Here is a 15,643-nt window from a genome sequence, read left to right on the forward strand (position 1 = left end):
AACACTCTTATGCGCATGTTTGGCGTCACGTAGCACGTGAACTTATTATGAGCGGGCAGCTGTATAATGGTCTCTCTTATACAACCTAAACACAAGTCTGCCAGTACGAGACCCTCGTTCAATGAAATAATGGAAAGAAGTGTATACCTAAGGGCTCGTTTTCCGTGTCTTAACACAATAATAATGAGATCTAACAGACAGTAATGCCAAGGAATGTACAGGGGAAGTTATTAGCACCAATGGAATGTGAATAAGAAGAAAGAAAGGTGGATGAAAAAATAACCAGCCGTGGGCAGGAATCGACCCTACGACCTTCGAATATTGCGTTCGATGCTCTAACCACTGAGCTACCACAGCGGCCTTCCCTCCATCCACTTTTTGGGTTTATATGTGAATTTAGAAGTGGGAGACAGTCAGCGCCATCTATAGGCCAAACGGCGAGTGTGAAAACACTCTTATGCGCATGGTTGGCGTCACGTAGCACGTGAACTTATTATGAGCGGGCAGCTGAATAATTGTCCCTCTTATACAACCTAAACACACCAAGTCTGCCAGTACGAGACCCTCGTTCAATGAAAATAAGGAAAAGAAGTGTATACCTAAGGGCTCGTTTTCCGTGTTTTAACACAATATTAATGAGATCTAACAGACAGTAATGCCAAGGAATGTACAGGGGAAGGTATTAGAACCAATAGAATGTAAATAGGAAGAAAGAAAAGTGGATGAAAAAATAACCAGCCGTGGGCAGGAATCGAACCTATGACCTTCGAATAACCCGTTCATTGCTCTAACCACTGAGCTACCACAGTGGCCTTCCCTCCATCCACCGTTTGGGTTTATATGTGAATTTAGAAGTAGGAGTGACAGTCAGCGCCATCTATAAGCCAAACAGCGAGTGTGAAAACACTCTTATGCGCATGTTTGGCGTCACGTAGCACATGAAGCTATTATGAGCGGGCAGCAGATTAATTGTCCCTCTTATACAACCGTAACACACCAAGTCTGTCAGTACGAGACCCTCGTTCAATGAAATAAGGAAAAGAAGTGTATACCTAAGGGCTCGTTTTCCGTGTTTTAACACAATATTAATGAGATCTAACAGACAGTAATGCCAAGGAATGTACAGGGGAAGGTATTAGAACCAATAGAATGTAAATAAGATGAAAGAAAAGTGGATGAAAAAATAACCAGCCGTGGGCAGGAATCGAACCTACGACCTTCGAATAACGCGTTCGATGTTCTAACCACTGAGCTACCACAGCGGCCTTCCCTCCATTCACTATTTGGGTTCATATGTGAATTTAGAAGTAGGAGTGACAGTCAGCGCCATCTATAAGCCGAACGGCGAGTGTGAAAACCCTCTTATGCGCATGTTTGGCGTCACGTAGCACGTGAACTTATTATGAGCGGGCAGCTCAATAATTGTCCCTCTTATACAACCTAAACACACCAAGTCTGCCAGTACGAGACCCTAGTTCACTGAAATAAGGGAAATAAGTGTACACCTAAGGGCTCGTTTTTCGTGTTTTAACACAGTATTAATGAGATCTAACAGACAGTAATGCCAAGGAATGTACAGGAGAGTTATTAGAACAAATAGAATGTAAAATAAGATGAAAGAAAAGTGGATGAAAAAATAACCAGCCGTGGGCAGGAATCGAACCTACGACCTTCGAATAACGCGTTCGATGTTCTAACCACTAAGCTACCACAGCGGCCTTCCCTCCATCCACTTTTTTGGGTTCATATGTGAATTTAGAAGTAGGAGTGACAGTCAGCGCCATCTATAAGCCAAACGGCGAGTGTGAAAACCCTCTTAAGCGCATGTTTGGCGTCACGTAGCACGTGAACTTATTATGAGCGGGCAGCTGAATAATTGTCCCTCTTATACAACCTAAACACACCAAGTCTGCCAGTACGAGACCCTAGTTCAATGAAATAAGGGAAATAAGTGTATACCTAAGGGCTCGTTTTCCGTGTTTTAACACAATATTAATCAGATCTAACAGACAGCAATGCAAAGTAATGTACAGGGAAGTTATTAGAACCAATGGAACGTAAATAGGAATAAAGAAAAGTGGATGAACAAATAACCAGCCGTTGGCAAGAATTGAACCTACGACCTTCGAATAACGCGTTCGAAGCTCTAACCACTGAGCTACCACAGCGGCCTTCCCTCCATCCACTTTTTGGGGTTTATATGCGAATTTAGAAGTAGGAGTGACAGTCACCGCCATCTATAAGCCAAACGGCGAGTGTGAAAACACTCTTATGCGCATGTTTGGCGTCACGTAGCACGTGAACTTATTATGAGCGGGCAGCTGGTTAATTGTCCCTCTTATACAACCTAAACACACCAAGTCTGCCAGTACGAGACCCTCGTTCAATGAAATAAGGAAAAGAAGTGTATACCTAAGGGCTCGTTTTCCGTGTTTTAACACAATATTAATGAGATCTAACAGACAGTAAAGCCAAGGAATGTACAGGGGAAGTTATTAAAACCAATGGAATGTAAATAGGAAGAAAGAAAAGTGGACGAAAAAAATAACCAGCCGTGGTCAGGAATCGAACCTACGACTTTCGAATAACGCGTTCGATGCTCTAACCACTGAGCTACCACAGCGGCCTTCCCTCCATCCACTTTTTGGGGTTTATATGTGAATTTAGAAGTAGGAGTAACAGTCAGTGCCATCTATAAGCAAACGGCGAGTGTGAAAACACTCTTATGCGCATGTTTGGCGTCACGTAGCACGTGAACTTAATATGAGCGGGAAGCTGTATAATTGTCCCTCTTATACAATCTAAACACACCAAGTCTGCCAGTACGAGACTCTCGTTCAATGAAATAAGGGAAAGAAGTGTACACCTAAGGGCTCGTTTTCCGTGTTTTAACACAGTATTAATGAGATCTAACAGACAGTAATGCCAAGGAATGTACAGGAGAGTTATTAGAACCAATGAAATGTAAATAAGAAGAAAGAAAAGTGGATGAACAAATAACCAGCCGTTGGCAGGAATTGAACCTACGACCCTCGAATAACGCGTTCGATGCTCTAACCACTGAGCTACCACAGCGGCCTTCCCTCCATCCACTTTTTGGAGTTTATATGTGAACTTAGAAGTAGGAGTGACAGTCAGCGCCATCTATAAGCCAAACGGCGAGTGTGAAAACACTCTTATTCGCATGTTTGTCGTCACGTAGCACGTGAACTTATTATGAGCGGGCAGCTGGTTAATTGTCCCTCTTATACAACCTAAACACACCAAGTCTGCCAGTACGAGACCCTCGCTCAATGAAATAAGGGAAAAAAGTGTACACCTAAGGGCTCGTTTTCCGTGTTTTTACGCAATATTATTGAGATCTAACAGACAGTAATACTACGGAATGTACAGGTGAAGTTATTAGAACCAATCGAATGTAAATAGGAAGAAAGAAAAGTGAATGAAAAAATAACCAGCCGTTTGCAGGAATTGAACCTACGACCTTCTAATAACGCGTTCGATGCTCTAACCACTGCGCTACCACAGCGGCCTTCCCTCCATCCACTTTTTGGGGTTTATATGTGAATTTAGAAGTAGGAGTGACAGTCACCACCATCTATAAGCCAAACGGCGAGTGTGAAAACACACTTATGCGCATGTTTGGCGTCACGTAGCACGTGAACTTATTATGAGCGGGCAGTGGGTAATTGTCCCTCTTATACAACCTAAACACACCAAGTCTGCCAGTACGAGACCCTCGTTCAATGAAATAAGGGAAAGAAGTGTACACCTAAGGGCTCGTTTTCCATGTTTTAACACAATATTATTGAGATCTAACAGACAGTATTACCAAGGAATGTACAGGGGAAGTTATTAAAACCAATGGAATGTAAATAGGAAGAAAGAAAAGTGGACGAAAAAAATAACCAGCCATGGTCAGGAATCGAACCTACGACTTTCGAATAACGCGTTCGATGCTCTAACCACTGAGCTACCACAGCGGCCTTCCCTCCATCCATTTTTGGGGTTTATATGTGAATTTAGAAGTAGGAGTGACAGTCACCACCATCTATAAGCCAAACGGCGAGTGTGAAAACACTCTTATGCGCATGTCTGGCGTCACGTAGCACGTGAACTTAATATGAGCAAAAGCTGTATAATTGTCCCTCTTATACAACCTAAACACACCAAGTCTGCCAGTACGAGACTCTCGTTCAATGAAATAAGGGAAAGAAGTGTACACCTAAGGGCTCGTTTTCCTTGTTTTAACACAATATTAATGAGATCTAACAGACAGTAATGCCAAGGAATGTACAGGGGAAGGTATTAGAACCAATGGAATGTAAATAAGAAGAAAGAAAAGTGGATGAACAAATAACCAGCCGTTGGCAGGAATTGAACCTACGACCCTCGAATAACGCGTTCGATGCTCTAACCACTGAGCTACCACAGCGGCCTTCCCTCCATCCACTTTTTGGAGTTTATATGTGAACTTAGAAGTAGGAGTGACAGTCGGCGCCATCTATAAGACAAACGGCGAGTGTGAAAACACTCCTATTCGCATGTTTGTCGTCACGTAGCACGTGAACTTATTATGAGCGGGCAGCTGGTTCATTGTCCCTCTTATACAACCTAAACACACCAAGTCTGCCAGTACGAGACCCTCGTTCAATGAAATAAGGGAAAAAAGTGTACACCTAAGGGCTCGTTTTCCGTGTTTTTACACAATATTATTGAGATCTAACAGACAGTATTACCAAGGAATGTACAGGTGAAGTTATTAGAACCAATCGAATGTAAATAGGAAGAAAGAAAAGTGAATGAAAAAATAACCAGCCGTTGGCAGGAATTGAACCTACGACCTTCGAATAACGCGTTCGATGCTCTAACCACTGCGCTACCACAGCGGCCTTCCCTCCATCCACTTTTTGGGGTTTATATGTGAATTTAGATGTAGGAGTGACAGTCACCGCCATCTATAAGCCAAACGGCGAGAGTGAAAACACTCTTATGCGCATGTTTGGCGTCACGTAGCACGTGAACTTATTATGAGCGGGCAGCTGGTTAATTGTCCCTCTTATACAACCTAAACACACCAAGTCTGCCAGTAAAAGACCCTCGTTCAATGAATTAAGGGAAAGAAGTGTACACCTAAGGGCTCGTTTTCCATGTTTTTACACAATATTATTGAGATCTAACAGACAGTATAACCAAGGAATGTGAGGGGAAGTTATTAAAACCAATGGAATGTAAATAGGAAGAAAGAAAAGTGGACGAAAAAAATAACCAGCCGTGGTCAGGAATCGAACCTCCGACCTTCGAATAACGCGTTCGATGCTCTAACCACTGAGCTACCACAGCGGCCTTCCCTCCATTCACTTTTTAGGTTTATATGTGAATTTAGAAGTAGGAGTGACAGTCAGCGCCTTCTATAAGCAAACGGCGAGTGTGAAAACACTCTTATGCGCATGTTAGGCGTCACGTAGCACGTGAACTTAATATGAGCGGGAAGCTGTATAATTGTCCCTCTTATAAAATCTAAACACACCAAGTCTGCCAGTACGAGACCCTCGTTCAATGAAATAAGGGAAAAAAGTGTATACCTAAGGGCGCGTTTTCCGTGTCTTAACACAATATTGATGAGATCTAACACACAGTAATACCAAGGAATGTACAGGTGAAGTTATTAGAACCAATGGAATGTAAATAAGAAGAAAGAAAAGTGGATGAAAAAATAACCAGCCATGGGCAGGAATCGAACCTACGACCTTCGAATAACGCGTTCGATGCTCTAACCACTGAGCTACCACAGCGGCCTTCGCTCCATCCACTTTTTTGGGTTTATATGTGAATTTAGAATCACGAGTGACAGTCAGCGCAATCTATAAGCCAAACGGCGAGTGTGAAAACACTCTTATGCGCATGTTTGGCGTCATGTAGCACGTGAACTTATTATGAGCGGGCAGCTGTATAATGGTCCCTCTTATACAACCTAAACACACCAAGTCTGCCAGTACGAGACCCTCGTTCAATGAAATAAGGGAAAGAAGTGTATACCTAAGGGCTCGTTTTCCGTGTCTTAACACAATAATAATGAGATCTAACAGACAGTAATGCCAAGGAATGTACAGGGGAAGTTATTAGAGCCAATGGAATGTAAATAAGAAGAAAGAAAGGTGGATGAAAAAATAACCAGCCGTGGGCAGGAATCGACCCTACGACCTTCGAATAATGCGTTCGATGCTCTAACCACTGAGCTACAACAGCGGCCTTCCCTCCATCCACTTTTTGGGTTTATATGTGAATTTAGAAGTGGGAGACAGTCAGCGCCATCTATAGGCCAAACGGCGAGTGTGAAAACACTCTTATGCGCATGGTTGGCGTCACGTAGCACGTGAACCTATTATGAGCGGGCAGCTGAATAATTGTCCCTCTTATACAACCTAAACACACCAAGTCTGCCAGTACGAGACCCTCGTTCAATGAAAATAAGGAAAAGAAGTGTATACCTAAGGGCTCGTTTTCCGTGTTTTAACACAATATTTATGAGATCTAACAGACAGTATTGCCAAAGAAAGTAAAGGGAAAGTTATTAGAACCAATGGAATGTAAATAGGAAGAAAGAAAAGTGGATGAAAAAATAACCAGCCGTGGGCAGGAATCGAACCTATGACCTTCGAATAACCCGTTCATTGCTCTAACCACTGAGCTACCACAGTGGCCTTCCCTCCATCCACCTTTTGGGTTTATATGTGAATTTAGAAGGAGGAGTGACAGTCAGCGCCATCTATAGGCCAAACGGCGAGTGTGAAAACACACTTATGCGCATGTTTGGCGTCACGTAGCACATGAAGCTATTATGAGCGGGCAGCAGATTAATTGTCCCTCTTATACAACCGTAACACACCAAGTCTGTCAGTACGAGACCCTCGTTCAATGAAATAAGGAAAAGAAGTGTATACCTAAGGGCTCGTTTTCCGTGTTTTAACACAATAATAATGAGATCTAACAGACAGTAATGCCAAGGAATGTACAGGGGAAGGTATTAGAACCAATAGAATGTAAATAAGATGAAAGAAAAGTGGATGAAAAAATAACCAGCCGTGGGCAGGAATCGAACCTACGACCTTCGAATAACGCGTTCGATGTTCTAACCACTGAGCTACCACAGCGGCCTTCCCTCCATCCACTATTTGGGTTCATATGTGAATTTAGAAGTAGGAGTGACAGTCAGCGCCATCTATAAGCCGAACGGCGAGTGTGAAAACCCTCTTATGCGCATGTTTGGCGTCACGTAGCACGTGAACTCATTATGAGCGGGCAGCTCAATAATTGTCCCTCTTATACAACCTAAACACACCAAGTCTGCCAGTACGAGACCCTAGTTCACTGAAATAAGGGAAATAAGTGTATACCTAAGGGCTAGTTTTCCGTGTTTTAACACAATATTAATGAGATCTAACAGACAGCAATGCACAGTAATGTACAGGGAAGTTATTAGAACCAATGGAATGTAAATAGGAAGAAAGAAAAGTGGATGAAAAAATAACCAGCCGTGGGCAGGAATCGAACCTACGACCTTCGAATAACCCGTTCATTGCTCTAACCACTGAGCTACCACAGCGGCCTTCCCTCCATCCACTTTTTAGTTTTATATGTGAATTTAGAAGTAGGAGTGACAGTCAGCGCCATCTATAAGCCAAACGGCGAGTGTGAAAACACTCTTATGCGCATGTTTGGCGTCACGTAGCACGTGAACCTATTATGAGCGGGCAGCTGGTTAATTGTCCCTCTTATACAACCTAAACACACCAAGTCTGCCAGTACGAGACCCTCGTTCAATGAAATAAGGGAAAGAAGTGTACACCTAAGGGCTCGTTTTCCATGTTTTAACACAATATTATTGAGATCTAACAGACAGTATAACCAAGGAATGTACAGGGGAAGTTATTAAAACCAATAGAATGTAAATAGGAAGAAAGAAAAGTGGACGAAAAAAATAACCAGCCGTGGTCAGGAATCGAACCTCCGACCTTCGAATAACGCGTTCGATGCTCTAACCACTGAGCTACCACAGCGGCCTTCCCTTCATTCACTTTTTAGGTTTATATGTGAATTTAGAAGTAGGAGTGACAGTCAGCGCCATCTATAAGCCAAACGGCGAGTGTGAAAACACTCTTATGCGCATGTTTGGCGTCACGTAGCACGTGAACCTATTATGAGCGGGCAGCTGGTTAATTGTCCCTCTTATACAACCTAAACACACCAAGTCTGCCAGTACGAGACCCTCGTTCAATGAAATAAGGGAAAGAAGTGTACACCTAAGGGCTCGTTTTCCATGTTTTAACACAATATTATTGAGATCTAACAGACAGTATAACCAAGGAATGTACAGGGGAAGTTATTAAAACCAATGGAATGTAAATAGGAAGAAAGAAAAGTGGACGAAAAAAATAACCAGCCGTGGTCAGGAATCGAACCTCCGACCTTCGAATAACGCGTTCGATGCTCTAACCACTGAGCTACCACAGCGGCCTTCGCTCCATCCACTTTTTTGGGTTTATATGTGAATTTAGAATTACGAGTGACAGTCAGCGCAATCTATAAGCGAAACGGCGAGTGTGAAAACACTCTTATGCGCATGTTTGGCGTCACGTAGCACGTAAACTTATTATGAGCGGGCAGCTGTATAATGGTCTCTCTTATACAACCTAAACACAAGTCTGCCAGTACGAGACCCTCGTTCAATGAAATAATGGAAAGAAGTGTATACCTAAGGGCTCGTTTTCCGTGTCTTAACACAATAATAATGAGATCTAACAGACAGTAATGCCAAGGAATGTACAGGGGAAGTTATTAGCACCAATGGAATGTAAATAAGAAGAAAGAAAGGTGGATGAAAAAATAACCAGCCGTGGGCAGGAATCGACCCTACGACCTTCGAATATTGCGTTCGATGCTCTAACCACTGAGCTACCACAGCGGCCTTCCCTCCATCCACTTTTTGGGTTTATATGTGAATTTAGAAGTGGGAGACAGTCAGCGCCATCTATAGGCCAAACGGCGAGTGTGAAAACACTCTTATGCGCATGGTTGGCGTCACGTAGCACGTGAACTTATTATGAGCGGGCAGCTGAATAATTGTCCCTCTTATACATCCTAAACACACCAAGTCTGCCAGTACGAGACCCTCGTTCAATGAAAATAAGGAAAAGAAGTGTATACCTAAGGGCTCGTTTTCCGTGTTTTAACACAATATTAATGAGATCTAACAGACAGTAATGCCAAGGAATGTACAGGGGAAGGTATTAGAACCAATAGAATGTAAATAGGAAGAAAGAAAAGTGGATGAAAAAATAAGCAGCCGTGGGCAGGAATCGAACCTATGACCTTCGAATAACCCGTTCATTGCTCTAACCACTGAGCTACCACAGTGGCCTTCCCTCCATCCACCGTTTGGGTTTATATGTGAATTTAGAAGTAGGAGTGACAGTCAGCGCCATTTATAAGCCAAACGGCGAGTGTGAAAACACTCTTATGCGCATGTTTGGCGTCACGTAGCACATGAAGCTATTATGAGCGGGCAGCAGATTAATTGTCCCTCTTATACAACCGTAACACACCAAGTCTGTCAGTACGAGACCCTCGTTCAATGAAATAAGGAAAAGAAGTGTATACCTAAGGGCTCGTTTTCCGTGTTTTAACGCAATATTAATGAGATCTAACAGACAGTAATGCCAAGGAATGTACAGGGGAAGGTATTAGAACCAATAGAATGTAAATAAGATGAAAGAAAAGTGGATGAAAAAATAACCAGCCGTGGGCAGGAATCGAACCTACGACCTTCGAATAACGCGTTCGATGTTCTAACCACTGAGCTACCAAAGCGGCCTTCCCTCCATTCACTATTTGGGTTCATATGTTAATTTAGAAGTAGGAGTGACAGTCAGCGCCATCTATAAGCCGAACGGCGAGTGTGAAAACCCTCTTATGCGCATGTTTGGCGTCACGTAGCACGTGAACTTATTATGAGCGGGCAGCTCAATAATTGTCCCTCTTATACAACCTAAACACACCAAGTCTGCCAGTACGAGACCCTAGTTCACTGAAATAAGGGAAATAAGTGTATACCTAAGGGCTGGTTTTCCGTGTTTTAACACAATATTAATGAGATCTAACAGACAGCAATGCACAGTAATGTACAGGGAAGTTATTAGAACCAATGGAATGTAAATAGGAAGAAAGAAAAATGGATGAAAAAATAATTAGCCGTGGGCAGGAATCGAACCTACGACCTTCGAATAACCCGTTCATTGCTCTAACCACTGAGCTACCACAGCGGCCTTCCCTCCATCCACTTTTTAGTTTTATATGTGAATTTAGAAGTAGGAGTGACAGTCAGCGCCATCTATAAGCCAAACGGCGAGTGTGAAAACACTCTTATGCGCATGTTTGGCGTCACGTAGCACGTGAACCTATTATGAGCGGGCAGCTGGTTAATTGTCCCTCTTATACAACCTAAACACACCAAGTCTGCCAGTACGAGACCCTCGTTCAATGAAATAAGGGAAAGAAGTGTACACCTAAGGGCTCGTTTTCCATGTTTTAACACAATATTATTGAGATCTAACAGACAGTATAACCAAGGAATGTACAGGGGAAGTTATTAAAACCAATGGAATGTAAATAGGAAGAAAGAAAAGTGGACGAAAAAAATAACCAGCCGTGGTCAGGAATCGAACCTCCGACCTTCGAATAACGCGTTCGATGCTCTAACCACTGAGCTACCACAGCGGCCTTCCCTCCATTCACTTTTTAGGTTTATATGTGAATTTAGAAGTAGGAGTGACAGTCAGCGCCTTCTATAAGCAAACGGCGAGTGTAAAAACACTCTTATGCGCATGTTAGGCGTCACGTAGCACGTTAACCTATTATGAACGGGCAGCTGTGTAATTGTCCCTTTTATACAACCTAAACACACCAAGTCTGCCAGTACGATACCCTCGTTCAATGAAATAAGGGAAAGAAGTGTATACCTAAGGGCGCGTTTTCCGTGTCTTAACACAATATTAATGAGATCTAACACACAGTAATGCGAAGGAATGTACAAGGGAAATTATTAGAACCAATGGAATGTAAATAAGAAGAAAGAAAAGTGGATGAAAAAATAACCAGCCATGGGCAGGAATCGAACCTACGACCTTCGAATAACGCGTCCGATGCTCTAACCACTGAGCTACCACAGCGGCCTTCGTTCCATCCACTTTTTTGGGTTTATATGTGAATTTAGAATTACGAGTGACAGTCAGCGCAATCTATAAGCCAAACGGCGAGTGTGAAAACACTCTTATGCGCATGTTTGGCGTCACGTAGCACGTGAACTTATTATGAGCGGGCAGCTGTATAATGGTCCCTCTTATACAACCTAAACACACCAAGTCTGCCAGTACGAGACCCTCGTTCAATGAAATAAGGGAAAGAAGTGTATACCTAAGGGCTCGTTTTCCGTGTCATAACACAATAATAATGAGATCTAACAGACAGTAATGCCAAGGAATGTACAGGGGAAGTTATTAGAACCAATGGAATGTAAATAAGAAGAAAGAAAGGTGGATGAAAAAATAACCAGCCGTGGGCAGGAATCGACCCTACGACCTTCGAATAATGCGTTCGATGCTCTAACCACTGAGCTACCACAGCGGCCTTCCCTCCATCCACTTTTTGGGTTTATATGTGAATTTAGAAGTGGTAGACAGTCAGCGCCATCTATAGGCCAAACGGCGAGTGTGAAAACACTCTTATGCGCATGGTTGGCGTCACGTAGCACGTGAACTTATTATGAGCGGGAAGCTGAATAATTGTCCCTCTTATACAACCTAAACACACCAAGTCTGCCAGTACGAGACCCTCGTTCAATGAAAATAAGGAAAAGAAGTGTATACCTAAGGGCTCGTTTTCCGTGTTTTGACACAATAATTATGAGATCTAACAGACAGTAATGCCAAAGAAAGTAAAGGGAAAGTTATTAGAACCAATGGAATTTAAATAGGAAGAAAGAAAAGTGGATGAAAAATAACCAGCCGTGGGCAGGAATCGAACCTACGACCTTCGAATAACCCGTTCATTGCTCTAACCACTGAGCTACAACAGCGGCCTTCCCTCCATCCACTTTTTGGTTTTATATGTGAATTTAGAAGTAGGAGTGACAGTCAGCGCTATCTATAAGCCAAACGGCGAGTGTGAAAACACTCTTATGTGCATGTTTGGCGTCACGTAGCACATGAACCTATTATGAGCGGGCAGCAGATTAATTGTCCCTCTTATACAACCGTAACACACCAAGTCTGCCAGTACGAGACCCTCGTTCAATGAAATAAGGGAAAGAAGTGTATAGCTAAGGGCTCGTTTTCCGTGTTTTAACACAATATTAATGAGATCTAACAGACAGTAATGCCAAGGAATGTACAGGGGAAGTTATTAGAACCAATAGAATGTAAATAAGATGAAAGAAAAGTGGATGAAAAAATAACCAGCCGTGGGCAGGAATCGAACCTACGACCTTCGAATAACGCGTTCGATGTTCTAACCACTAAGCTACCACAGCGGCCTTCCCTCCATCCACTTTTTTGGGTTCATATGTGAATTTAGAAGTAGGAGTGACAGTCAGCGCTAACTATAAGCCAAACGGCGAGTGTGAAAACACTCTTATGTGCATGTTTGGCGTCACGTAGCACATGAACCTATTATGAGCGGGCAGCAGATTAATTGTCCCTCTTATACAACCGTAACACACCAAGTCTGTCAGTACGAGACCCTCGTTCAATGAAATAAGGAAAAGAAGTGTATACCTAAGGGCTCGTTTTCCGTGTTTTAACACAATATTAATGAGATCTAACAGACAGTAATGCCAAGGAATGTACAGGGGAAGGTATTAGAACCAATAGAATGTAAATAAGATGAAAGAAAAGTGGATGAAAAAATAACCAGCCGTGGGCAGGAATCGAACCTACGACCTTCGAATAACGCGTTCGATGTTCTAACCACTGAGCTACCACAGCGGCCTTCCCTCCATCCACTATTTGGGTTCATATGTGAATTTAGAAGTAGGAGTGACAGTCAGCGCCATCTATAAGCCGAACGGCGAGTGTGAAAACCCTCTTATGCGCATGTTTGGCGTCACGTAGCACGTGAACTTATTATGAGCGGGCCGCTCAATAATTGTCCCTCTTATACAACCTAAACACACCAAGTCTGCCAGTACGAGACCCTCGTTCAATGAAATAAGGGAAAGAAGTGTACACCTAAGGGCTCGTTTTCCATGTTTTAACACAATATTATTGAGATCTAACAGACAGTATAACCAAGGAATGTACAGGGGAAGTTATTAAAACCAATGGAATGTAAATAGGAAGAAAGAAAAGTGGACGAAAAAAATAACCAGCCGTGGTCAGGAATCGAACCTCCGACCTTCGAATAACGCGTTCGATGCTCTAACCACTGAGCTACCACAGCGGCCTTCCCTCCATTCACTTTTTAGGTTTATATGTGAATTTAGAAGTAGGAGTGACAGTCAGCGCCTTCTATAAGCAAACGGCGAGTGTAAAAACACTCTTATGCGCATGTTAGGCGTCACGTAGCACGTTAACCTATTATGAACGGGCAGCTGTGTATTTGTCCCTCTTATACAACCTAAACACACCAAGTCTGCCAGTACGAGACCCTCGTTCAATGAAATAAGGGAAAGAAGTGTATACCTAAGGGCTCGTTTTCCGTGTCTTAACACAATAATAATGAGATCTAACAGACAGTAATGCCAAGGAATGTACAGGGGAAGTTATTAGAACCAATGGAATGTAAATAAGAAGAAAGAAAGGTGGATGAAAAAATAACCAGCCGTGGGCAGGAATCGACCCTACGACCTTCGAATAATGCGTTCGATGCTCTAACCACTGAGCTACCACAGCGGCCTTCCCTCCATCCACTTTTTGGGTTTATATGTGAATTTAGAAGTGGGAGACAGTCAGCGCCATTTATAGGCCAAACGGCGAGTGTGAAAACACTTTTATGCGCATGGTTGGCGTCACGTAGCACGTGAACTTATTATGAGCGGGCAGCTGAATAATTGTCCCTCTTATACAACCTAAACACACCAAGTCTGCCAGTACGAGACCCTCGTTCAATGAAAATAAGGAAAATAAGTGTATACCTAAGGGCTCGTTTTCCGTGTTTTGACACAATATTTATGAGATCTAACAGACAGTAATGCCAAAGAAAGTAAAGGGAAAGTTATTAGAACCAATGGAATGTAAATAGGAAGAAAGAAAAGTGGATGAAAAAATAACCAGCCGTGGGCAGGAATCGAACCTACGACCTTCGAATAACCCGTTCATTGCTCTAACCACTGAGCTACCACAGCGGCCTTCCCTCCATCCACTTTTTCGTTTTATATGTGAATTTAGAAGTAGGAGTGACAGTCAGCGCTATCTATAAGCCAAACGGCGAGTGTGAAAACACTCTTATGTGCATGTTTGGCGTCACGTAGCACATGAACCTATTATGAGCGGGCAGCAGATTAATTGTCCCTCTTATACAACCGTAACACACCAAGTCTGCCAGTACGAGACCCTCGTTCAATGAAATAAGGGAAAGAAGTGTATAGCTAAGGGCTCGTTTTCTGTGTTTTAACACAATATTAATGAGATCTAACAGACAGTAATGCCAAGGAATGTACAGGGGAAGTTATTAGAACCAATAGAATGTAAATAAGATGAAAGAAAAGTGGATGAAAAAATAACCAGCCGTGGGCAGGAATCGAACCTACGACCTTCGAATAACGCGTTCGATGTTCTAACCACTAAGCTACCACAGCGGCCTTCCCTCCATCCACTTTTTTGGGTTCATATGTGAATTTAGAAGTAGGAGTGACAGTCAGCGCTAACTATAAGCCAAACGGCGAGTGTGAAAACACTCTTATGTGCATGTTTGGCGTCACGTAGCACATGAACCTATTATGAGCGGGCAGCAGATTAATTGTCCCTCTTATACAACCGTAACACACCAAGTCTGTCAGTACGAGACCCTCGTTCAATGAAATAAAGAAAAGAAGTGTATACCTAAGGGCTCGTTTTCCGTGTTTTAACACAATATTAATGAGATCTAACAGACAGTAATGCCAAGGAATGTACAGGGGAAGGTATTAGAACCAATAGAATGTAAATAAGATGAAAGAAAAGTGGATGAAAAAATAACCAGCCGTGGGCAGGAATCGAACCTACGACCTTCGAATAACGCGTTCGATGTTCTAACCACTGAGCTACCACAGCGGCCTTCCCTCCATCCACTATTTGGGTTCATATGTGAATTTAGAAGTAGGAGTGACAGTCAGCGCCATCTATAAGCCGAACGGCGAGTGTGAAAACCCTCTTATGCGCATGTTTGGCGTCACGTAGCACGTGAACTTATTATGAGCGGGCCGCTCAATAATTGTCCCTCTTATACAACCTAAACACACCAAGTCTGCCAGTACGAGACCCTAGTTCACTGAAATAAGGGAAATAAGTGTATACCTAAGGGCTGGTTTTCCGTGTTTTAACACAATAACAATGAGATCTAACAGACAGCAATGCACAGTAATGTACAGGGAAGTTATTAGAACCAATGG

General features: G+C 42.8%; 2 non-coding genes across 2 annotated transcripts; both read right to left on the bottom strand.

Annotated features, from left to right (window-relative positions):
• Window positions 1-284: 284 nt before the first annotated feature.
• Window positions 285-357, bottom strand: TRNAL-CAA (transfer RNA leucine (anticodon CAA)). Its single transcript has one exon. It is a non-coding gene; the product is annotated as a tRNA-Leu (tRNA).
• Window positions 358-8,892: 8,535 nt separating this feature from the next.
• On the bottom strand, window positions 8,893-8,965 carry TRNAL-CAA (transfer RNA leucine (anticodon CAA)). The gene has a single exon. It is a non-coding gene; the product is annotated as a tRNA-Leu (tRNA).
• Between the last annotated feature and the right edge of the window lie 6,678 nt (window positions 8,966-15,643).

Source organism: Rhipicephalus microplus, chromosome 4 (genome assembly GCF_043290135.1).
Source record: "Rhipicephalus microplus isolate Deutch F79 chromosome 4, USDA_Rmic, whole genome shotgun sequence".
Lineage (NCBI taxonomy): Eukaryota > Metazoa > Arthropoda > Arachnida > Ixodida > Ixodidae > Rhipicephalus > Rhipicephalus microplus.